The following is a 22,168-nucleotide window of genomic DNA, read 5'->3' as shown; positions in this document are numbered from 1 at the left end:
TGCTGGTGACATGTCTGTGATTTTCAAGGCACACTTAACCAGCATGGCTACCACAGCATTCTGCAGCGATATGCCATCCTGATCTGGTTTGCGCTTAGTGGGACTGTCATTTTGTTTTTCAACAGGACAATGACCCAACACACCTCCAGGCTGTGTAAGGGCTATTTGACCAAGAAGGAGAGTGATGGAGTGCTGCATCAGATGACCTGGCCTCCACAATCCTCCGACCTCAACCCAATTGAGATGGTTTGGGATGAGTTGGACCGCAGAGGGAAGGAAAAGCAGCCAACAAGTGCTCAGCATAGGTGGGAACTCCTTCAAGACTGTTGGAAAAGTATTCCAGGTGAAGCTGGTTGAGAGAATGCCAAGAGTGTGCAAAGCTGTCATCAAGGCAAAGGGTGGCTACTTTGAAGAATCTCAAATATAAAATATATTTAGATTTTTTGAACACTTTTGTGGTTAATACATGATTCTATATGTGTTATTTCATAGTTTTGATGTCTTCACTATTATTCTACAATATAGAAAATAGTAAAAATAAAGAAAGACCCTTGAATGAGTAGGTGTGTCCAAACTTTTGACTGGTACTGTACCTAGTGTGTTTGCTAGTACCCACATGAAGACGACGCTAATGTGGCTATCCAAAATTATTGTGTTATTTGGAAATGCACTGTAAGCAGCCAGGTCATCATCATGTAATGATGATGGTGTACAGTGAGGGGAAAAAAGTATTTGATCCCCTGCTGATTTTGTACGTTTGCCCACTGACAAAGAAATGATCAGTCTATAATTTTTAATGGTAGGTTTATTTGAACAGTGAGAGACAGAATAACAACAACAAAATCCAGAAAAACGCATGTCAAAAATGTTATAAATGTATTTGCATTTTAATGAGGGAAATAAGTATTTGACCCCTCTGCAAAACATGACTTAGTACTTGGTGGCAAAACCCTTGTTGGCAATCACAGAGGTCAGATGTTTCTTGTAGTTGGCCACCAGGTTTGCACACATCTCAGGAGGGATTTTGTCCCACTCCTCTTTGCAGATCTTCTCCAAGTCATTAAGGTTTCGAGGCTGACGTTTGGCAACTCAAACCTTCAGCTCCCTCCACAGATTTTCTATGGGATTAAGGTTTGGAGACTGGCTAGGCCACTCCAGGACCTTAATGTGCTTCTTCTTGAGCCACTCCTTTGTTGCCTTGGCCGTGTGTTTTGGGTCATTGTAATGCTGGAATACCCATCTCACCCAAGATTTGACGGTACATGGCCCCGTCCATCGTCCCTTTGATGCGGTGAAGTTGTCCTGTCCCCTTAGCAGAAAAACACCCCCAAAGCATAATGTTTCCACCTCCATGTTTGACGGTGGGGATGGTGTTCTTGGGGTCATAGGCAGCATTCCTCCTCCTCCAAACACACGAGTTGAGTTGATGCCAAAGAGCTCCATTTGTCTCATCTGACCACAACACTTTCACCCAGTTCTCCTCTGGATCATTCAGATGTTCATTGGCAAACTTCAGACGGGCATGTATATGTGCTTTCTTGAGCAGGGGGACCTTGCGGGCACGGCAGGAATTCAGTCCTTCACAGCGTAGTGTGTTACCAATTGTTTTCTTGGTGACTATGGTCCCAGCTGCCTTGAGATCATTGACAAGATCCTCCCATGTAGTTCTGGGCTGATTCCTCACGGTTCTCATGATCATTGCAACTCCACGAGGTGAGATCTTGCATGGAGCCCCAGGCTGAGGTAGATTGACAGTTATTTTGTGTTTCTTCCATTTGCGAATAATCGCACCAACTGTTGTCACCTTCTCACCAAGCTGTTTGGCGATGGTCTTGTAGCCCATTCCAGCCTTGTGTAGGTCTACAATCTTGTCCCTGACATCCTTGGAGAGCTCTTTGGTCTTGGCCATGGTGGAGAGTTTGGAATCTGATTGATTGATTGCTTCTGTGGACAGGTGGCTTTTATACAGGTAACAAGCTGAGATTAGGAGCACTCCCTTTAAGAGTGTGCTCCTAATCTCAGCTTGTTACCTGTATAAAAGACACCTGGGAGCCAGAAATCTTTCTGATTGAGAGGGGGTCAAATACTTATTTCCCTCATTAAAATGCAAATCAATTTATAACATTTTTGACATGCGTTTTTCTGGATTTTTTGTTTGTTATTCTGTCTGTCACTGTTCAAATAAACCTACCATTAAAATGATAGACTGATAATTTCTTTGTCAGTGGGCAAACGTACAAAATCAGCAGTGGATCAAATACTTTTTTCCCTCACTGTAGGTCATCGAGAACAGGGGTACTTTACGCTCATGAACAATTGCAACACAAGTTTCACTGCCATCTCAGAATTAGGTGGCATTTAATGTTATTCATCTTACATCACCTCCATCCTACCATACATACAGGAATGTACAGGAACACTATCACCACCGATAAATCGAGAATTTCAACAAGCATTTTGCTACGGCTGGCCATGCTTTCCACCTGGCTACCACTACCCCGGCCACCAGCTCTGCACCCTCCGCTGCAACTTGCCAATGCCCCCCCCCCGCTTCTCCTTCACACAAATCCAGACAGCTGATGTTCTGAAAGAGCTGCAAAATCTGGACCCCTACAAATCATCTGGGCTAGACAATCTGGACCCTTTCTTTCTAAAACTAGCCGCCGAAATTGTCGCAACCCCTATTACTAGCCTGTTCAACCTCTCTTTCGTAACGTCTGAGATCCCCAGAGATTGGAAAGCTGCCGCGGTCATCCCCCTCTTCAAAGGGGGTGACACTCTAGATCCAAACTGTTACAGACCCATATCCATCCTGCCCTGCCTTTCAAAAGTTTTTGAAAGCCAAGTCAACAAACAGATCACCGACCATTTCGAATCCCACCGTACCTTCTCCGCTATGCAATCCGGTTTCCGAGCTGGTCATGGGTGCACTTCAGCCACGCTCAAGGTCCTAAACGATATTATAACCGCGATCGATAATAGACAGTACTGTGCAGCTGTTTTCATTGACCTGGCCAAGGCTTTCGACTCCGTCAACCACCGCATTCTTATTGGCAGACTAAATAGCCTTGGTTTCTCAAATGACTGCCTCGTCTGGTTCACCAACTACTTCTCAGATAGAGTTCAATGTGTCAAATCGGAGGGCCTGTTGTCTGGACCTATGGCAGTCTCTATGGGGGTGCCACAGGGTTCAATTCTTGGGCCGACTCTTTTCTCTGTGTATATCAATGACGTCGCTCTTGCTGCTGGAGACTCTCAGATCCACCTCTACGCAGACGACACCATTTTGTATACATCTGGCCCTTCATTGGACACTGTGTTAACAAACCTCCAAACGAGCTTCAATGCCATACAACACTCCTTCAGTAGCCTCCAACTGCTCTTAAACACTAGTAAAACTAAATGCATGCTCTTCAACCGAACGCTGCTTGCACCCGCCCACCCGACTAGAATCACTACTCTCGACGGGTCTGACCTAGAGTATGTGGACAACTACAAATATCTAGGTGTCTGGTTAGACTGTAAACTCTCCTTCCAGACTCACATTAAGAATCTCCAATCCAAAGTTAAATCTAGAATCGGTTTCCTATTTCGCAACAAAGCCTCCTTCACTCATGCTGCCAAACATGCCCTCGTAAAACTGACTATCCTACCGATCCTTGACTTCGGCGATGTCATTTACAAAATAGCCTCCAACACTCTACTCAGCAAATTGGATGTAGTCTATCACAGTGCCATCCGTTTTGTCTCCAAAGCCCCATATACTACCCACCACTGTGACCTGTACGCTCTTGTTGGCTGGTCCTCACTACATATTCGTCGCCAAACCCACTGGCTCCAGGCCATCTATAAATCACTGCTAGGCAAATCCCCGCCTTATCTTAGCTCATTGGTCACCATAGCAACACCCACCCGTAGTCTGCGCTCCAGCAGGTATATCTCACTGGTCATCCCCAAAGCCAACACCTCCTTTGGCCGCCATTCCTTCCAGTTCTCTGCTGCCAATGACTGGAACAAATTGCAAAAATCTCTGAAGCTGGAGACTCTTATCTCCCTCACTAACTTTAAGCATCAGTTGTCAGAGCACCTTACCGATCACTGCACCTGTACACAGCCCATCTGAAATTAGCCCGCCCAACTACCTCATCCCTATATTGTTATTTATTTTGCTCATTTGTACCCCAGTATCTCTATTTGCACATCATCTCTTGCACATCTAGCATTCCAGTGTTAATACTAATTGTAATTATTTTGCACTATAGCCTATTTATTGCCTTACCTCCATAACTTGCTACATTTGCACACACTGTATATATATATATATATTTATTTCTGTTGTATTTTTGACTTTGTTTTGTTTTACCCCATATGTAACTCTGTTGTTGTTTTTATCGCACTGCTTTGCTTTATCTTGGCCAGGTCGCAGTTGTAAATGAGAACTTGTTCTCAACTGGTTTACCTGGTTAAATAAAAAAATTAAATAAAAAATGTATTAGGCCTATGATGTTACCCCGTGAGTAAAACAAAAGCATTTTCTATTTTTAAAAGCTGCATAACTTGTTCCAAACCGAATGCAGAAGCCAGAGAACCATCCACCCGAATGTTTGAATTACAATTTGATCAATAACCTAACCACATCCAAGACTGAAACCAAGTGTACATTTCCAAAACAACTGACAGATACACTCCATTCTACAGAAACCATATCCAATATCACTACAAATAGTCGGACTAACAGAACAGTAAATTAGATCATAAATTGAAATGATGTCAGTACAACATGAACCACAGGCTACAGACACGGTGGCCTAACTAGCCTAGATACTGGGTCTGGACTGGAGGAAGGGGGGTCTGTTAATGGTGAGAGCGGAAGTGAGTTACCCAACAACTCAAGTCACCTCATCCCCAAACTTCCCTTTCTAGTACAGTGACATAGTTTGAATCCTTGGATTGTGTTTCATGTGTTGTAGCCTTCATGTCAGGTTGGATTTGACTTATGAGGAAATCACAGATTCCATTAGGTATAGAACATGGCTAAGCAGCTTTTCAAGACAAACTCTGAACTGCTGTTGTTTGTAATTTAATTTATACGAGAGCCGCAGTAAAACAATATAACATTATACTTAGCCTAGAGTTTTTACTTGGTAATATTACATTTTTTACATTTTAGTCATTTAGCAGACGCTCTTATCCAGAGCGACTTACAGTCAGTGAATACATTATTTTTTTAATACTGGCCCCCCGTGGGAATCGAACCCACAACCCTGGCGTTGCAAACGCCATGCTCTATCAACTGAGCTACATCCCTGCCGGCCATTCCCTCCCCTACCCTGGACGACGCTGGGCCAATTGTGCGCCGCCCATGAGTCTCCCGGTCGCGGCCGGCTGCGACAGAGCCTGGATTTGAACCAGGATCTCTAGTGGCACAGTTAGCACTGCGATGCAGTGCCTTAGACCACTGCGCCACTCAGGAGTATGTCATGTGTGTGCAGGATTTAATTAGTCACATACTGCTCTAAAAGGAAATTACAGGACTTAAATGTATAGGTCTCTAAAAAAGTCAATAGAATAGCCTTTTTGCTTAGATAAACTTAGATATTGTAACCATGTTTTACTTTTAGAGAAAGAGAGTGCGAGTGTGTCCCTCACCTAGACAGTTGATGCCAGTAGGGAGGCTTGAGGGATGCTTGAATACCTGAGGAAGTAAAGGGCACACTAACTGAGACAAATGGCATGGGCATTTCCTTACCTTTGCTGATAGTCATGCATGAAAGAAGGAAAACTGACTAGGGGGGACTAGGAAGATCCTAACCTACATGATTGAGGACTGAACTTGATAGGCCTAGATTGACTAAAACCTCTATTACTGAACAGGTTTTTCTACACTGGGATTGACTTTATTCAGTCACTCACTCATCATTTTGTGGTGGGACAAACCACTTTTATTATAATGATGCACATAAGATAATGACACTGGCAAACCAATACAATAGCCAAAGTTACTCGTGAAAGCATAGCTTTAGTGTCAGCACACCCATCGCTAATCTTAATTAACCTTATTTATAAAGTTAAAGTTAACACCTTAGACCAAATCAGTCTCGAGATGTGAAGTAGTTGAAATTCGTTGCTAAAGATACAGTACATGCGTGCTACAGATGGATAAAAGCTTTTTTCCCGCATGCATGCACTCACCTGAGGTTTGGTAGGCTGTATTAGAAGTCGCTCCAGGGTTGCATCGTATTGCAGAGGTCTTGCCAAGACCCACTAATTAGCCAGCGGTGAACTTTTCAAATGATTTCTAAGTAACTGTATAACTTTTTTCGCCACTAAAATGCTCACCCTCCAGCGAAGTCACCGCGCGCTTGGATCAAATTAAAGGCTGTGTAGCCTACACAGTGCAATCCCTTCTTCTTCTTCTTCTTCTTCTTCTTCTGTGGGTTTTATGGCAGACTACAACCCAAAAGGGTACATTGCTGCCACCAACTGGACTGGTTGAAACCAAAACAAGGTAAAAAGAAAATCCATTTGTGATAGGGAAACTAACTTAATCCACTTAAATAAAAATAGTACATTGACAAAACAAAACAAAACTCCCACTTTTCCTTCTTTAAATTCTCCATATCTCCCTTCTCAGGCTCTGGGACCTGAGAGGGTGGTACGGCTTATGACAATATTCCATGTAACTCCTTCGCCGAGAAATCTTTCAGCCCCAGGAACTGCTCCACCGCTTCCACAATGATTTCTATCTTCCTGGACATTCTCTTCACCTTGGCAGTGCCATTTATCACCATAGCTATAAAGGCCACAAAGTCCACCTTCTTAACCTTTAAAATGTCAGGATCCTGCTGGTGAAAGGCAAGTCCTGCAGCCTGCAGTGCAATCGCTCCTCTGACCAGAAGCTGAAGCTGTTAACTTCTTACTATTTAAACTATTTAAACCTATATAGTCCTACCTCAGGCCAACAGCCTGAAAGGACGGGACACCACCACTCAACACACCCTGTAACTCTTCTGACGTCAAATCTCGTACACCCAAATACTTCTCTGCAGCTGCCACCACAACCTCTATTTTCTGCGACTTACGTTCCATCCCTGCAGTACAGTTGATACCCATTGCTATGAACACTAAAAAGCCAATCTTATTGAAGCATATATCCCTCGTTGGCCTATCCCTCTGTACTGATACAGATCTACTACTCAGACGAATCCTCTCAGGATCCCTCCCCCTTAACCCTCAGCATACGACACCCTCTGCTCTACTCTAACCATGTAACCTCAACCTGCCTCTCTTGCACTGGACATTTCTGATCCCCAGCCCCATGGGCACCCCTACAACTAACACATACCGCTTTCTCCAATGCTACACATTACTTTGTCTCACACCTAGTGATAGATTAATTATTAATGACTAATTATTACACCCTGAAACTGTGTATAATGTGTTAGAAATGTGTGAGTGTAGGACCAGTAAAGGCTATGGCATTGAGCCACTATTTAGCAATGTGAGTAAGAGTTAGGTCAGACAACAAAGACAACTGAGAAACTAAGAAAAAGAGGCCTCCCAATTTAGGGAGGGGAGAAACTGTTATGAAAACATGGTGCAGAATATTGTGAGAACGGCAATAACTGAGTAATGCAGGGAGTAGGATATGTGTGTGTGTGTGTGTATGTATGTGTGTATGCATGTGTGTATATGTGTGTGTGTGTGAACTGATGGTCAGTAGAGCAGTTTTAGAGTCGAAAACTACAGCCCGCCTACAGAGGGGAGGGATTTGTTTGTATGACGAATGAGTATAAAAGATGGACTCTGAAATTGTGATGGCAGAATTCTCAATGAATAAATATCTCTGACTATGCAGACCGGGACTCTGGCCGTTACTTAAATCCCAAAATACTTAAAACCTTTTGGGAGACGCACAGAGACACTGAAATAGTTTGTTAAATAATTCACATAATAGCTTGGTCCTTCGAGCCAGATTCCAATACCCTGTATCTGTCATTCCAGGTAACTCTGAAAACCGTCGACGGGTGAATGATACATTCGTAAATAGAAAGTCCTGCCCTTTGACATTAAGGGTTAAAACAGGCCAGAGGACACCTGATTAATGACAGAGACGGTGACGGAATCCAAACCTACATTCAATCTCGGCTGCAAGGATAAGGTCAGTAGTCTTTATTCATTACTTGGTGAAATTGATTTGAGAACTTGCTAAAATATTGAAAAGTAGCAAATTGATCAATGCGTAGCCATTTTAAGTGAAATGCAGGGGACTGTCAGGAATTATCAAGATTACTTTGTGGGGATAGATTCCTCCGTAGAGTAGGAGATAATTCTGGGGGACTAGTCAACCTGTTGGTGGGTCCGTAACGATTCACGGTAATAGGCCATTACCAAAAGAAACTACCCGGTGTTGAAATAGAAGGAACTATTAAAAGTACACCTATGGGATGTAACCTGTAAGAGATTATAGAACAGTCAACAAATAATCCGGGTTAAACAAATACAAAAAGTACACCAGAAGGAATTAAAATAGCATGTGTGAGAAATAGAATATTAGTAAAGTCAAAAGTCACAAACAACTGTAGATTTTGCTGTAACTCTATCCGTTCTGGAGCCTTATAAACTCCGGGTTACCGATGGTGTTAACCAATAATCATGTAAGGTTGTATACGTGTGAGACCTAATGTTTGCTCAAAAGTCACATCTATGAATAATTCCAGGTGGTTGTATAGAGGAGGGAGAACCCATTCCTGTTGTATGAGACTGTCAGGAATTATCAAGATTACATTGTGGGGATAAATCCCTCTGTAAAGTATGAGATAATTCTGGGGGACAAGTCAAGATTACATATACAGGAAGGGGTGATTCAAGGTGTTGTTGTGTGAAGCTGTTTTGAATTACTTGTTAAATTGACTTGTTATATAGAAGAGGTGGCTAAGGGATTTTTAACAGTACCAACCATGGGGGGCAAATCCTCACAAGAGGTCCCAGAATTTACTGGGGACGAGAAATACTTGATGTAATTAAAATGGAATCCAGGGATAGAAGAAATCTCCATTGTGTAACCAGGTGGAGGGAGAGGTATGGTTTTGAGGGACGTCTAGACGCAGATAAACTTGAATCCATGCTTAAACAGATACATAAGGTGTGTAAAGGAGAAAGAAGCAGTGAGAGAGAGAGATAGTAGGAGGGGGCCAGTACCCACTGATAGCCTTACCTAATCTATTGGCGGGGAATGAAAGGGGCCCCAGCAACCTTAGATGTATACAGTAATAATAAAAATATGCCATTTAGCAGACAGGCCATGAACACAGAGGACGTGGCCAGAGCGGTAGAAGGAATGACCCACCCCAAAACAGGAATAGTAAGGTTTGGGCTGCCGTTAGAGGGCAGTGGGTTTCAGGGGATGCCCAGAGGACACTTTTGCCATGGGCCGATCACGGAGAGTATGTTGGGAAAATAACTGAATTGTGTAATAGCCTCAGAGAGACATGCAATCCATCATGAGCAGAATAACAGACAGGACAGAGCCAAGAAAGAAGAGGAAGATGCAGAGTAACTAATTGCCACTCTGGGAGAGATGGCGGGGAGAACTAGAAACTTAGGAGAGAGAGGAGATAAGGCAGGAAAGAGTGAAGGCCATGGGGGGAGAATAGGGGCTTGAACTGTAACAAGGGAGGGCACTTCGCCAAAGAATGTGAGGCCCCGTGTAAATACTGTGGCAAGATAGGCCATAACTTTTCCCGCTGCAAACATAAAGGAGAGGGCAAGAAGGGAAACCGGGGAGAGAAAAGAGAGGAAAGAGAGAAGAGAGAGAGAGAAGTCCATCCCCCAGCTTTGAGCGTGAGGAAGAGGAAGATAAGGCGTGACTAGTCCTTGAGGGAGAAATAGTAAACTCTAGTGAGGGGAAGACTAAGGAACCCTTTGATCCAAATTGTGAGGTGTTTGAATTGGCTACTATTGACTTAGCACTTCAACAGGAACAGAAACCTTATTTGACATTGACAGTAATGGGTAAGAAAATTAAATTCCTTTGTGATACGGGAGCCTGCAGAACAGCAATCTGTGCAACAGACAAGCCAGATGGAGTCAGGATTGATGGGGAGAAAATCATAGTGTGATCTGCCTCTGGTCATCAATTTATTGAAAGGTTATCAGCCCCAATAACCCTAAAACATGACCAATCAGGAGGAGAGGCAACCATACCCATCCTGATATCTAAGCTGTGTCCGGTAAATTTACTAGGACGTGATGTAATGACTAAATTGAATGTGGCCGTCATTTCCACTGAGAGGGGAATGAAAGTACACATAGTCAGAGACAATATGGTGGTCTGTGGGGAAGGGGAGCCATGTTATTGGTATAGGCAAGATTTGTTAAGGGGGGGAATAACTGATATTCCCCGAACCTTGATGGAACTTGCTGATGATGTAGTACCAGGCCCCACTAAAATGTCCCCCGATGACCTACACTGTACTCTCTGGTATAACAAACACCCAGGTCCAGATGCAATCTATGAGGAAGCATTATTTAAAACCACATGAAGGACTATAGCCTTGAAATGGTTTCACTATGACAACACCCACGCAGCAGTGGAGGTGGAACTAGGGCCCCAAAGTTCAGGGAAAGATGGAGCCCACATGTGTCCCTAGCAAAGGAGCCAGCAGAGGACTGGAAAGACATGGGCCAGTGGGTATCCAAGGGTAAGAGGATCACTGATTGGGTCAATATTGTGAGTGGCGATCAACACAGCCCATCCACAGATAGTACATTTAGATGAGAATAGCAGATGCTGAGGAGAGGAATACCTGTTGACAGAACAACAGGAGTCAGACTTAAAAGAAGTTCCAGAGCATTTGTGGTCCCGGGGTCCAGCAGACGTAGGATTAATAAAAGGGGTAATTCCAGTACAGGTGATACCCAAATCTAATCATAGGCCATATCAGAAGCAATACCCTATGAAACCAGAAGCAATAAAAGGTTTGCAGTTTACCAAGAGCAGATTGGGAGGGACCTTGAGGGAGGGCCAATTCTCGGGGAGATAGTGAGGCCAGAAACAAAGGTGCAGTGTCCTGGAAATCACAGTCTGTTTAGTTTTTTTCAGTTCTGCTGGGAGTACATTTGATGATGGGGTTTTGTGTTGAATTAGAGACAGTGAGACTATTAGTCAATACCTAGGAGAGAAGAGAGGTTACGGTAGCAAAGACAGACAAGAAGGAAATGGTAATAGTGGTAATACTGGAGACAGGAGTGAGTGGAAGTGTTACAATTGTGACAAAACGGGACATTTTGCTAGAGAATGTGAGGAACTGTGTAGTTACTGTGCAAGGAAAGGGCACCAGTTAAGAAACTGTAGGCAGAAGGGGAAGAGAGAAATCAGGAGTCCTCATGACCTGGCTGTTTGGTTGTTGTTTTTTAATTGGGGTTTTCAAATAAAAAACAACACACATAGTATGAGGTTTATAAAGGGTTGTTGTTTCAATTTTGGGGGGTTTTCAGCAGGTCAAGGGTGATAGGTCTTGGAGGAGCAGAGTTTTTCGGTTTTGGCTGAGTTTGGGGTATATATGATTTCTTATGAGAATGAATGTCATGAGGACTTAATGAACACTTGGGATAAGTAACAATTATGAAATATTCAGAATAATGGTAATGTTTGGTATACTATGGGATGGAACAGTTCGTTGAATAATTTCAATTGCCTCTGAACTCTGTTTTAACTTTCTGGTGTTAATTAATCATCCACACTGGTAAATTCTAAAGGCATGAGAGGAGGACTTTAAGATAGTTTATTTTACCAAGTTGAAGGTAATTTATAATACTGTGAAAAGTGTGAAGAAGATTATAATTTGGTAATAATAAATATGATTTGAACCATAAAATAACAGAAGAGAGAGCTTTCCCTGAATGAGGGATACCTGTTGCTAGTCAATTGTACTAATCTTGGGGATTATTACGGGATAGAAGTAAATTGAGGTATTATCAAATGTTGTCATTTAAATTTCATTTTTAGTATGCTTTAATAAACAACAAGTTGGTATTTGAAACTAAATTAATGCAATGAGCTGCAGTAATCATAGGAAGGCACAATCTAATGCGAAACAGCTATTACCTAGATCATTTATTTAGTAATGAGATCAGGAATATAGGAGCAATAAAGAAGCAAGGGACAGTCTAAAAAAATAAATAAAAATAAGGGATGGCAATTGGATGATAAATTACCAATATTACCTAAGTGATTGTTTAGGTAGGTGGTAATATTGACACATGGGCACATGTGTCAAAAGGAGGGATGGATGGTAGAGCAGATTAGACAACACTTTGTTGCATATGGGATTACTAATGATTAAAAAATAAAAATACACTTTTGTTCAAGATGTGTTATCTGTGCTCAAAATAATCACCAGGGCAGACAAAGGGCACCTCAGGGTGAGTATCCTCCAGCTAAGTACCCTTTCCAGCAATTGGAAATTGATTTTATAGAGTTACCACGGAGTGAAGGGAGGAAATTTAGAGTAACCCCAGATAAAGATGGGTTATCCCCCTTTGAGAAAGTGTTTGGAAGACCTTACAGAATGCCACAGTTGGCAGGACCAGACAGGCAGACATAGAACTAGAGAGCACCCTAGCAGAACACGTGAGAAGGTAGTTTATTAACCACACCTGTATGTCAGAGGTTTTGTGCCCCACAGGTGAACTAAAGGAGAAGGTAACCCACTCCATCCAACCAGGTGACTGGGTGTGGATCCAATCCTTAAAGAAGAAAAACTGGAAGCAGCCCCGTTGGGAAGGTCTATATCAGGTCCTGTTGGTGACGGCCTTCGCTGTAAGAATCGCCGAAAGATCCACCTGGGTGCATGTCACACACTGCAAAAAGGTAAACCCAGCTACACCTGACAAACAAACACAGAGTTAGGAGAAAGAACCGATCACCACTAGGGCTCGGGGGTTGGCTCCTTAACAAAGATTCCCTTACCCTGTCTGATCATCCCTGTGTGAGTTCGATAGAAGGTAAAGCAATGGGTTGGCCTCTGGCGTCTGACATGTTCTCAGGGCGAGGGTGGGGATTCACAGGTCTCCTGACGGTAGGTAGCTGTCTGATTGTGGGGGCCATATTCCTAACACACTTAAACCCTCCTGATCCGCTAGAAGTAGTAGTTAACCTAACACAAGTTGATAAATAATACCTGAGCACAGTCTATAAAGGCATAGGAGACAGCTAGACGTAGGGAAAGGGGAAGTACTAGGGACTGTAGGGAAGGACATCACCTTTTGAGGTCTTTGCGGACCAGTTGGGGAGTTGGGGACTACTGGCTGGTAGTATCGTAAAGGATGGGAGATATATACGTATGTCACCATGTACATCCTGGGACTATGTAGTTGCTCATACCGAGCGGGGGGGGGGGGATATGTCAATCTCCATACACAGTTTAAGGACAGGTGGAGTATTGTGAAAGTAGGGAATTATCAGAAATGGCAGTGCGACCCATATAAGGGTAGGTACTGTCTGAAAGTCCGAATTATGCTAAAACAGGTTACAGACCTGACAAGTGAGATATCCTCTTCAACTGGGGCACCCTATAGAGTAAACCTCTCTGAGGGAGGTAGTGAGACCGGGGCTGTGGTGAAGATAGTGCAAACTATAGACCTGAAGGAAGTTGTACAGGTGGAGACGGGGTATAGAGATCCTAACCTGTGGTTGGAATGGATTCAGTATACGGCAATAACTATGTCTAAAGAGGACTGTTATGCCTGTGGGACAGCCAAACCAAGGTTAACAACTACTTCGTTCCCCTTGACAGGCTTTAACTCTCCGTCAGGTTTATCCTCCATGATTAAATTGTTCAAGCCACCTGGGAATGTGGTGAAGGAGTCTTGTAGTAACTTGCACTATCTGTATCCCCCGATAACAAAGTCACCCCGACCTAGGTGGCCTCCGTTTGAAGTCTCAGGGGATTCTTATTATTGTTTTTCTAGGACTAGTAAGACAGGATACAGGGTAGGGTATCTTAGCTCCTGCTCCCACACAGAGAATGTCACAACTAAAGAGACCATGACTAATCTCTCCTCTTTGTTGCAGCCAGAGGATTTTAGGAACCAAAACCAGGCCTGTGCTGACATCTGGTGGTTGTGTGGTGATAAAAGATTGTGAACTCACCTACATACGCAAACAATCAAACGTGTCAGAGACTGGTGAGTTGTCACGTAGAAAGCGGGACCTCCTCCCGGGATCCTTTGATGAAAGGATATATATTGATGGGATAGGAGTACCTCGAGGGGTTCCAGAAGAATTCAAAGCTAGGAATCAGATCGCAGCTGGGTTTGAATCAAGTATTTTCTGGTGGTCAACAATTAATAAAAACGTAGATTGGATAAATTATATTTACTATAACCAGTAAAGATTTATAAACCACACTTGTGATGCAATAAAGGGATTGGCTGAGCAGACAGCGGCAACTAGCTTAATGGCATGGCAGAATATAATTGCTTTAGATATTCTTTTGGCTGAGCGGGGCGGAGTTTGTGTTCTGTTTGGATCTATGTGCTGTACTTTCATCCCCAACAATACAGCACCGGACGGGTCCATGACCAAAGCGCTTCAGGGCCTCACCACGCTGGCAAACGAACTGGCTGAGAACTCTGGTATTGATAGCTCCCTAAACGGTTGGTTTGATAACATATTTGGTAAATGGAAAACTATTGTTGTAACTATTCTGGGTGCAGTTATAGCTTCTATGGCTATACTTGTTCTTTGTGGATGTTGTCTTATTCCCTGTGTCCGAGGGTTGGTGAGCAAGGCGATGGATGAGGCGGTTTCCCAACAGATGGTGAGATACGGCCCAATCCCGGACTCCGACCTAAGGAATGAAGGATATGACCTACCAGGCTTGGTGGAGGACGACGACGATCCAGATAGTTTGAGACTGGATGTTTTCCTAGAACTATAAATCTCTAGTTTAAAAGTTATTGTAATGATCTTTTGTGTATTAAAGTCTCGTTTTAAGTATGATGTACTAGTTACCATTGCTAAAAAGTAATGTTACGCTTTTAATCATGGGGTAACCCTGATGAACCTGTAATGTTTTTATATTCAAACCAACTTATATACTTCAATGAGTGTGATTCATTTCTATAACAACATATATTTTGTATGTGTGTAATATTTAGTCAAAGGGTGGAATTGATAGATTAATTATTAATGACTAATTATTACACCCTGAAACTGTGTATAATGTGTTAGAAATGTGTGAGTGTAGGACCAGTAAAGGCTATGGCATTGAGCCACTATTTAGCAATGTGAGTAAGAGTTAGGCCAGACAACAAAGACAACTGAGAAACTAAGATAAAGAGGCCTCCCAATTTAGGGAGGGGAGAAACTGTTATGAAAACATGGTGCAGAATATTGTGAGAATGGCAATAACTGAGTAATGCAGGGAGTAGGATATGTGTGTGTGTGTGTGTGTGTGTGTATGTATGTGTGTGTGTATGCATGTGTGTATATGTGTGTGTGTGTGAACTGATGGTCAGTAGAGCAGTTTTAGAGTGGAAAACTACAGCCCGCCTACAGAGGGGAGGGATTTTCTTGTATGACGTATGAGTATAAAAGATGGACTCTGAAATTGTGATGGCAGAATTCTCAATGAATAAATATCTCTGACTATGCAGACCGGGACTCTGGCCGTTACTTAAATCCCAAAAGACTTACAACCTTTTGGGAGACGCACAGAGACACTGAAATAGTTTGTTAAATAATTCACGTAACACCTAGAAACCTCCCTCCTGTACACTGCTGACACATGCCCAGACGCTTGACACCTGTAACAACGTAATGTATTCGGCACATAAGCTCATATAGGATAACTGAAATATCCTTACATCACTTTGTCGGGCAGAGACTCAACATCAAAACTCAAAAGAATACTACAATGACTCTTCTGTTTCACCACTCACGCCACCCTGTCTGTGTTGCACCAAACGACAAGTATCACAAACACGGAATCTTTCCCTTCACTTGGTCCACTTTCACATTTATCACTACACCAGTAATCATTCCATTCAATGGCACCCTTTTCTTGAGAGCAAAACAAGTCACATCTCTTGTCCCCATTCATTTGGTGTGAAGCGCCTACTCCCTCTGACCAGCAGAAACACAAAGAATTATCACAAGACCACTTTGGGTTACCTTCACCAATTCCACAGCACCCAACTCCCTTTTCACCCACCCTGAAACCACAAATGGAGCAACCAAAAGGCAAGGGTCCACTTTCTCCCAGAAAATGTCACTCCTACCATCACAGACTCATCTTTCTTCTGACCATCGGTGCAAGCCTCAGGCTCGGAGGACTTCACCACACCTGCCACCGCTGATAATTTGCCCTCATTCGCTTCCATTTCTCCTCCAGACGTCGATTCGGCGTACGGCTCACTCTGCTTACACTTTCTACCATTCTTCTTCGACAAACCATCTCCTTTTTTTTCACCATTTCTACCCTACTCAAGCTCACCCTCTTCCTCTATCTCTCTCTTCGACCTCCTCTGCCTCTCTTTTTCCCTCCATTCCTCCTCTGTATTCCAAATATACGTCTCCTTATGATAATATTGTACTTCTCCTAACATACATCTCATTCTTGCCATCTCAAGGGACGTCATTTTCTCCTGATGCTGTTTACCACGTGTTGCCCACTTCATATGATTTCAATAGTTAGCAGGGTCATTCCTGTTACGCAGTGCATTTCAGAAAAACATATTGGTCAAGCTCAGGCACTATTGTTTTTTTTAAGTGCATTTTCCAAACTGTTAGGTGCATAATCCTAACAGGGTTGAAATTTGGAGCCTAAATTAGCTATAGCACTGTGAGTGAGAAAGATTGAGCTAGCATAATGGTGAACACTTGAACAGGCTTTTAACTTCTATCAAACACATTTAAAATGTGGTACATTTCCTCTATAATTTAGCCATCGCAGTGCTAGCTGTGCCACTAGAGATCCTGGTTCGAATCCAGGCTCTGTCGTAGCCGGCTACGACCGGGAGACCCATGCGGCGGTGCACAATTGGTCCAGGGTAGGGGAGGGAATGGCCAGCAGGGATTATGAGTGGGACATACAGACTAACAACATGAAACATGGAAAAATAGATACAACTGTGTTTATATTTATTTAGCTTTGCACCATTGTTTTCCCACAAATAAAATGATGACACTTCCTGAATGTGTTGCCATTGTAGGAAGGGGTTGTTTTCTTAAATGGAGAATTACAACAGACTAACAGGGTAGAAAGTGATATCAGAGACAAACAGAAAATCTTAAATTAAAAAATAATACACGCAATAATCATGAAAAAACGTTATCTCCCGCATCGCAGTGCTAGCTGTGCCACTAGAGATCCTGGTTCGAATCCAGGCTCTGTCGTAGCCGGCCACGACCGGGAGACCCATGCGGCGGTGCACAATTGGTCCAGGGTAGGGGAGGGCATGGCCGGCAGGGATGTAGCTCAGTTGGTAGAGCATGGCGTTTGCAACGCCAGGGTTGTGGGTTCGATTCCCACGGGGGGCCAGTATGAAAAAAATTAAAATAATGTATGCACTCACTAACTGTAAGTCGTTCTGGATAAGAGCGTCTGCTAAATGACAAAAAAAAAAAATCTAAAGATGAAAGAGAATTTAACTAGGACTATAAAATAATGAAGAAAGATTTTAAATATTGTATTATTTTATGGCTTATATTTCTTGTGGAAGTTGATGAATAACGCCCAGGGACATTGCAAAAACTCTTACATCCACTGAAAAAAAACAGAAAATGTAGCTTCAAGATCCATATTTTTGTGTTAAGGAAGAGGACACCTGACCTTATATTTCTAGCCTTTTGGAATCCAAATTTTACACCAAATAAGAATAATATATTTCCTGGGGACAGAAAAGGCACCAGATAATAGGAATGACCCAGCAGGCCTATGGGTGCCTGGTAGGAGGATCACATAAGGTTATGGAATTGCAATAGAAGTAAGATTTAAATAAACAAGATTAAACATAATGTTTTATATACAGTGGGGGAAAAAAGTATTTAGTCAGCCACCAATTGTGCAAGTTCTCCCACTTAAAAAGATGAGAGAGGCCTGTCATTTTCATCATAGGTACATGTCAACTATGACAGACAAAATGAGAAAAAAAAATCCAGAAAATCACATTGTAGGATTTTTAATTAATTTATTTGCAAATTATGGTGGAAAATAAGTATTTGGTCACCTACAAACAAGCAAGAGTTCTGGCTCTCACATACCTGTAACTTCTTCTTTAAGAGGCTCCTCTGTCCTCCACTCATTACCTGTATTAATGGCACCTGTTTGAACTTGTTATCAGTATAAAAGACACCTGTCCACAACCTCAAACAGTCACATTCCAAACTCCACTATGGCCAAGACCAAAGAGCTGTCAAAGGACACCAGAAACAAAATTGTAGACCTGCACCAGGCTGGGAAGACTGAATCTGCAATAGGTAAGCAGCTTGGTTTGAAGAAATCAACTGTGGGAGCAATTATTAGGAAATGGAAGACATACAAGACCACTGATAATCTCCCTCGATCTGGGGCTCCACGCAAGATCTCACCCCGTGGGGTCAAAATGATCACAAGAACGGTGAGCAAAAATCCCAGAACCACACGGGGGGACCTAGTGAATGACCTGCAGAGAGCTGGGACCAAAGTAATAAAGCCTACCATCAGTAACACACTACGCCGCCAGGGACTCAAATTCTGCAGTGCCAGACGTGTCCCCCTGCTTAAGCCAGTGCATGTCCAGGCCCGTCTGAAGTTTGCTAGAGTGCATTTGGATGATCCAGAAGAGGATTGGGAGAATGTTATATGGTCAGATGAAACCAAAATAGAACTTTTTGGTAAAAACTCAACTCGTCGTGTTTGGAGGACAAAGAATGCTGAGTTGCATCCAAAGAACACCATACCTACTGTGAAGCATGGGGGTGGAAACATCATGCTTTGGGGCTGTTTTTCTGCAAAGGGACCAGGACGACTGATCCGTGTAAAGGAAAGAATGAATGGGGCCATGTATCGTGAGATTTTGAGTGAAAACCTCCTTCCATCAGCAAGGGCATTGAAGATGAAATGTGGCTGGGTCTTTCAGCATGACAATGATCCCAAACACACCACCCGGGCAACGAAGGAGTGGCTTCGTAAGAAGCATTTCAAGGTCCTGGAGTGGCCTAGCCAGTCTCCAGATGTCAACCCCATAGAAGATCTTTGGAGGGAGTTGAAAGTCCGTGTTGCCCAGCGACAGCCCCAAAACATCACTGCTCTAGAGGAGATCTGCATGGAGGAATGGGCCAAAATACCAGCAAGTGTGTGAAAACCTTGTGAAGACTTACAGAAAACGTTTGACCTGTGTCATTGCAAACAAAGGGTATATAACAAAGTATTGAGAAACTTTTGTTATTGACCAAATACTTATTCTCCACCATAATTTGCAAATAAATTCATAAAAAATCCTACAATGTGATTTTCTGGATTTTTTTTCTCATTTTGTCTGTCATAGTTGACGTGTACCTATGATGAAAATTACAGGCCTCTCTCATCTTTTTAAGTGGGAGAACTTGCACAATTGGTGGCTGACTAAATACTTTTTTCCCCACTGTAGGTGTCAAATACTATACATTTGATGCTTGTACACAATGTCCACATTTTTTGTTTTGTTCTCTACCTCCAATTACTTCAAAAAGGAGAGCCTAATACTGTACGTTATTAAGTGGTTGGTTTACCTACACAGTAACAGTTAGTGGCCATTGTATTGCCTCGTCAGCCAATTTATCACCAGTCGCCAGGGAGATGAGAGGAAATGTCCAAGGTTTTTGCATGCCATCAGTGTTGGAGATGGGCTGATCTGCTTACAGCTTGAGTGAACTGGTTGTTGACAGTGACTTGGCCTCATCATTCTAAACCCACGCCAGTCATCATTGTTGTCCACCCCCTGCTATTGAGACAGGCCTAGATGACCATTCACTGAGACAACATTTCCACAATTTTAATTTGATGTAGGTCATTATCCTCCCACTGCACATCTTTAATGAACCATTAAATAGTTGATGTATCTTACTCCCCACCATTGATATCCATACCTTCAGGCTGGAAGGGTGGAGATGGACAGACAGACAGACAGACAGAGCAGACATATCCCATCACCTGCCCATTGCCACACAGAGGAAGAGGATGTTAGCTACAGTACAGAGTTTATCATGAATGATTCAGCCAGCCTGGTTTCACCAGGCGGCCTCTCTCAGCCTAGGCTAATTGGCACTAGGCTACTTGCTGTTGATATGTGAGGAACAGAGGGAAGCATCAACTGCTGCAGAAGTTGGAGATAACAATGTAGTGTTATACATTTTTCACGTCTGCCGTAATTTATTTTACACAATCCTAATGTCTTTGTATTATACAGGGGAACACAGAGTTTTGATCAATCACTTCAGGGACAAGTTACCTCTTTGCCTGGTGCCTCTCTCTCTCTCTCACACACACACACACACACGCTCCTTAAATATTTTGATTACCCTGTCACATTCTTACAAAGTAATATACTGGCTGGAAGCAAACATGTCTTTCAAGCACCAGGATATTACCACAATGCATTAATATGAAAATGAAAAATGATGCAGCTTGAACAGGATATGTGTCACTGTTTCTTCCCTCCCGATAACTTTGTTTGTTACCCAACTCGCTGGTGTTACCGTTTTTTTACAATCACTTTGGCACTAATTTCAGAACCTTGACATCATTTTTCAAAACTCTAGACACAAAAGTCAAAACGGTCATCACTTGTAACACAGGCTGTCCAATGTTCAAAACATTGCATTGTGCATTCATATCTTTAAAGAAGTCTTGCACAATCATTGGTTCAAAAAACACATTTATTGTGAAATACCAATGAAACTTTAATTTAGCACACAAGCAACTGATAGTTTCACTGTGTCATTGTTCGTACAATCATTAAATATTGTAGTACAAAATAGGTGATACATGTTTCATTATGGTACTAAATGTAAATACATCCCTGTAAAAGTACTGCAGTAGTAGAGAGAATACTACAGACACAGTGGAATCATTTAACAAAATCTTAAATATATTGATGAAAAACAATGCAGTACTGTAAAACATCAAATGCAGTGTTCCTCAACTTGCTTGCTTGTACTGTAAAAAGCAAAACATAGGAGTGATTACTGTACTTCTACATTTTCATCAACTCTGTCTTGTGGATTTGGCCACAGGTTCTCATCTACAGCACAATGGATGTTTTCATTAGCCAAACATCTTGGAAAAAACCTTCGAGCATGGCGAATCCAGGCCTGACACTGGTCTGCCGTGATGTCATTGCATGCGTCATCCATGGCCTGGAGAAGAGTGACTTGTTCATGAGGGCGCCTATCATAAACCTTCCATCTCCATGTGGAGAAAAATTCCTCAATCGGGTTAAGGAAAGGAGAGTATGGGGGTAAATACAGGGTGGTAAATTGTGCATGGGCCTGAAACCATGCTTGCACCATATGAGCATGGTGGAACCTGACATTATCCCACACAATGACATAGGTCACGCCATCAGCTCTACAGACCTGATCGAGCTCATCAAGGAAGGTTACAAGGAGAGCTGCATTATATGATCCAATACGAGGTCCATATGAGCATGGTGGAACCTGACATTATCCCACACAATGACATAGGTCACGCCATCAGCTCTACAGACCTGATCGAGCTCATCAAGGAAGGTTACAAGGAGAGCTGCATTATATGATCCAATACGAGGTCTGCGTCCCACCACACCATCTTCTGATATAGCCGCACACATGGTAATGTTGGCCCCACGTTGTCCAGGTACTTGGATGGTTGCCCGCTGGCCAATGAAATTCCGACCTCTCCTCCTTGTCTTGGCCAGGTTAAAGCATGCCTCATCCAAATATATGAATTTGTGATGGTTGTCATCAGCATCCAGCTCCATCACCTTCTAAAAATACATTTTGGAAAGAGATTTACTGATTACTCTACAATGTAGGGAATTTTATTACAACAGCCATCTTGAAACTGAACATACCTGAATATACTCAGTCCTCATTTGCTTCACTCTGTCTGCATTTCTTTCAAAAGGCACATGGTATAGTTGTTTTAAAGACACCTGGTGC

The 22,168-nt window shown here is 42.7% G+C and overlaps 1 protein-coding gene across 1 annotated transcript in view; it reads right to left on the bottom strand.

Annotated features, from left to right (window-relative positions):
- The window catches only part of LOC311150547 (very long chain fatty acid elongase 1-like), a 31,872-nt gene extending 25,437 nt beyond the window's left edge, over nt 1-6,435 (bottom strand). Inside the window, exons 1-2 of the mRNA XM_084188025.1 lie at nt 6,193-6,435; nt 5,650-5,695 (exon numbers count right to left, since the gene is read on the bottom strand). The gene's annotated coding sequence lies outside the window, so the exon portion shown is untranslated. The remainder of the gene's footprint in view (nt 1-5,649; nt 5,696-6,192) is intronic.
- Between the last annotated feature and the right edge of the window lie 15,733 nt (nt 6,436-22,168).

This window comes from Coregonus lavaretus, assembly GCF_964263955.1.
Source record: "Coregonus lavaretus genome assembly, chromosome: 23".
NCBI lineage: Eukaryota > Metazoa > Chordata > Actinopteri > Salmoniformes > Salmonidae > Coregonus > Coregonus lavaretus.
This window is presented reverse-complemented; position numbering and strand designations above follow the sequence as displayed.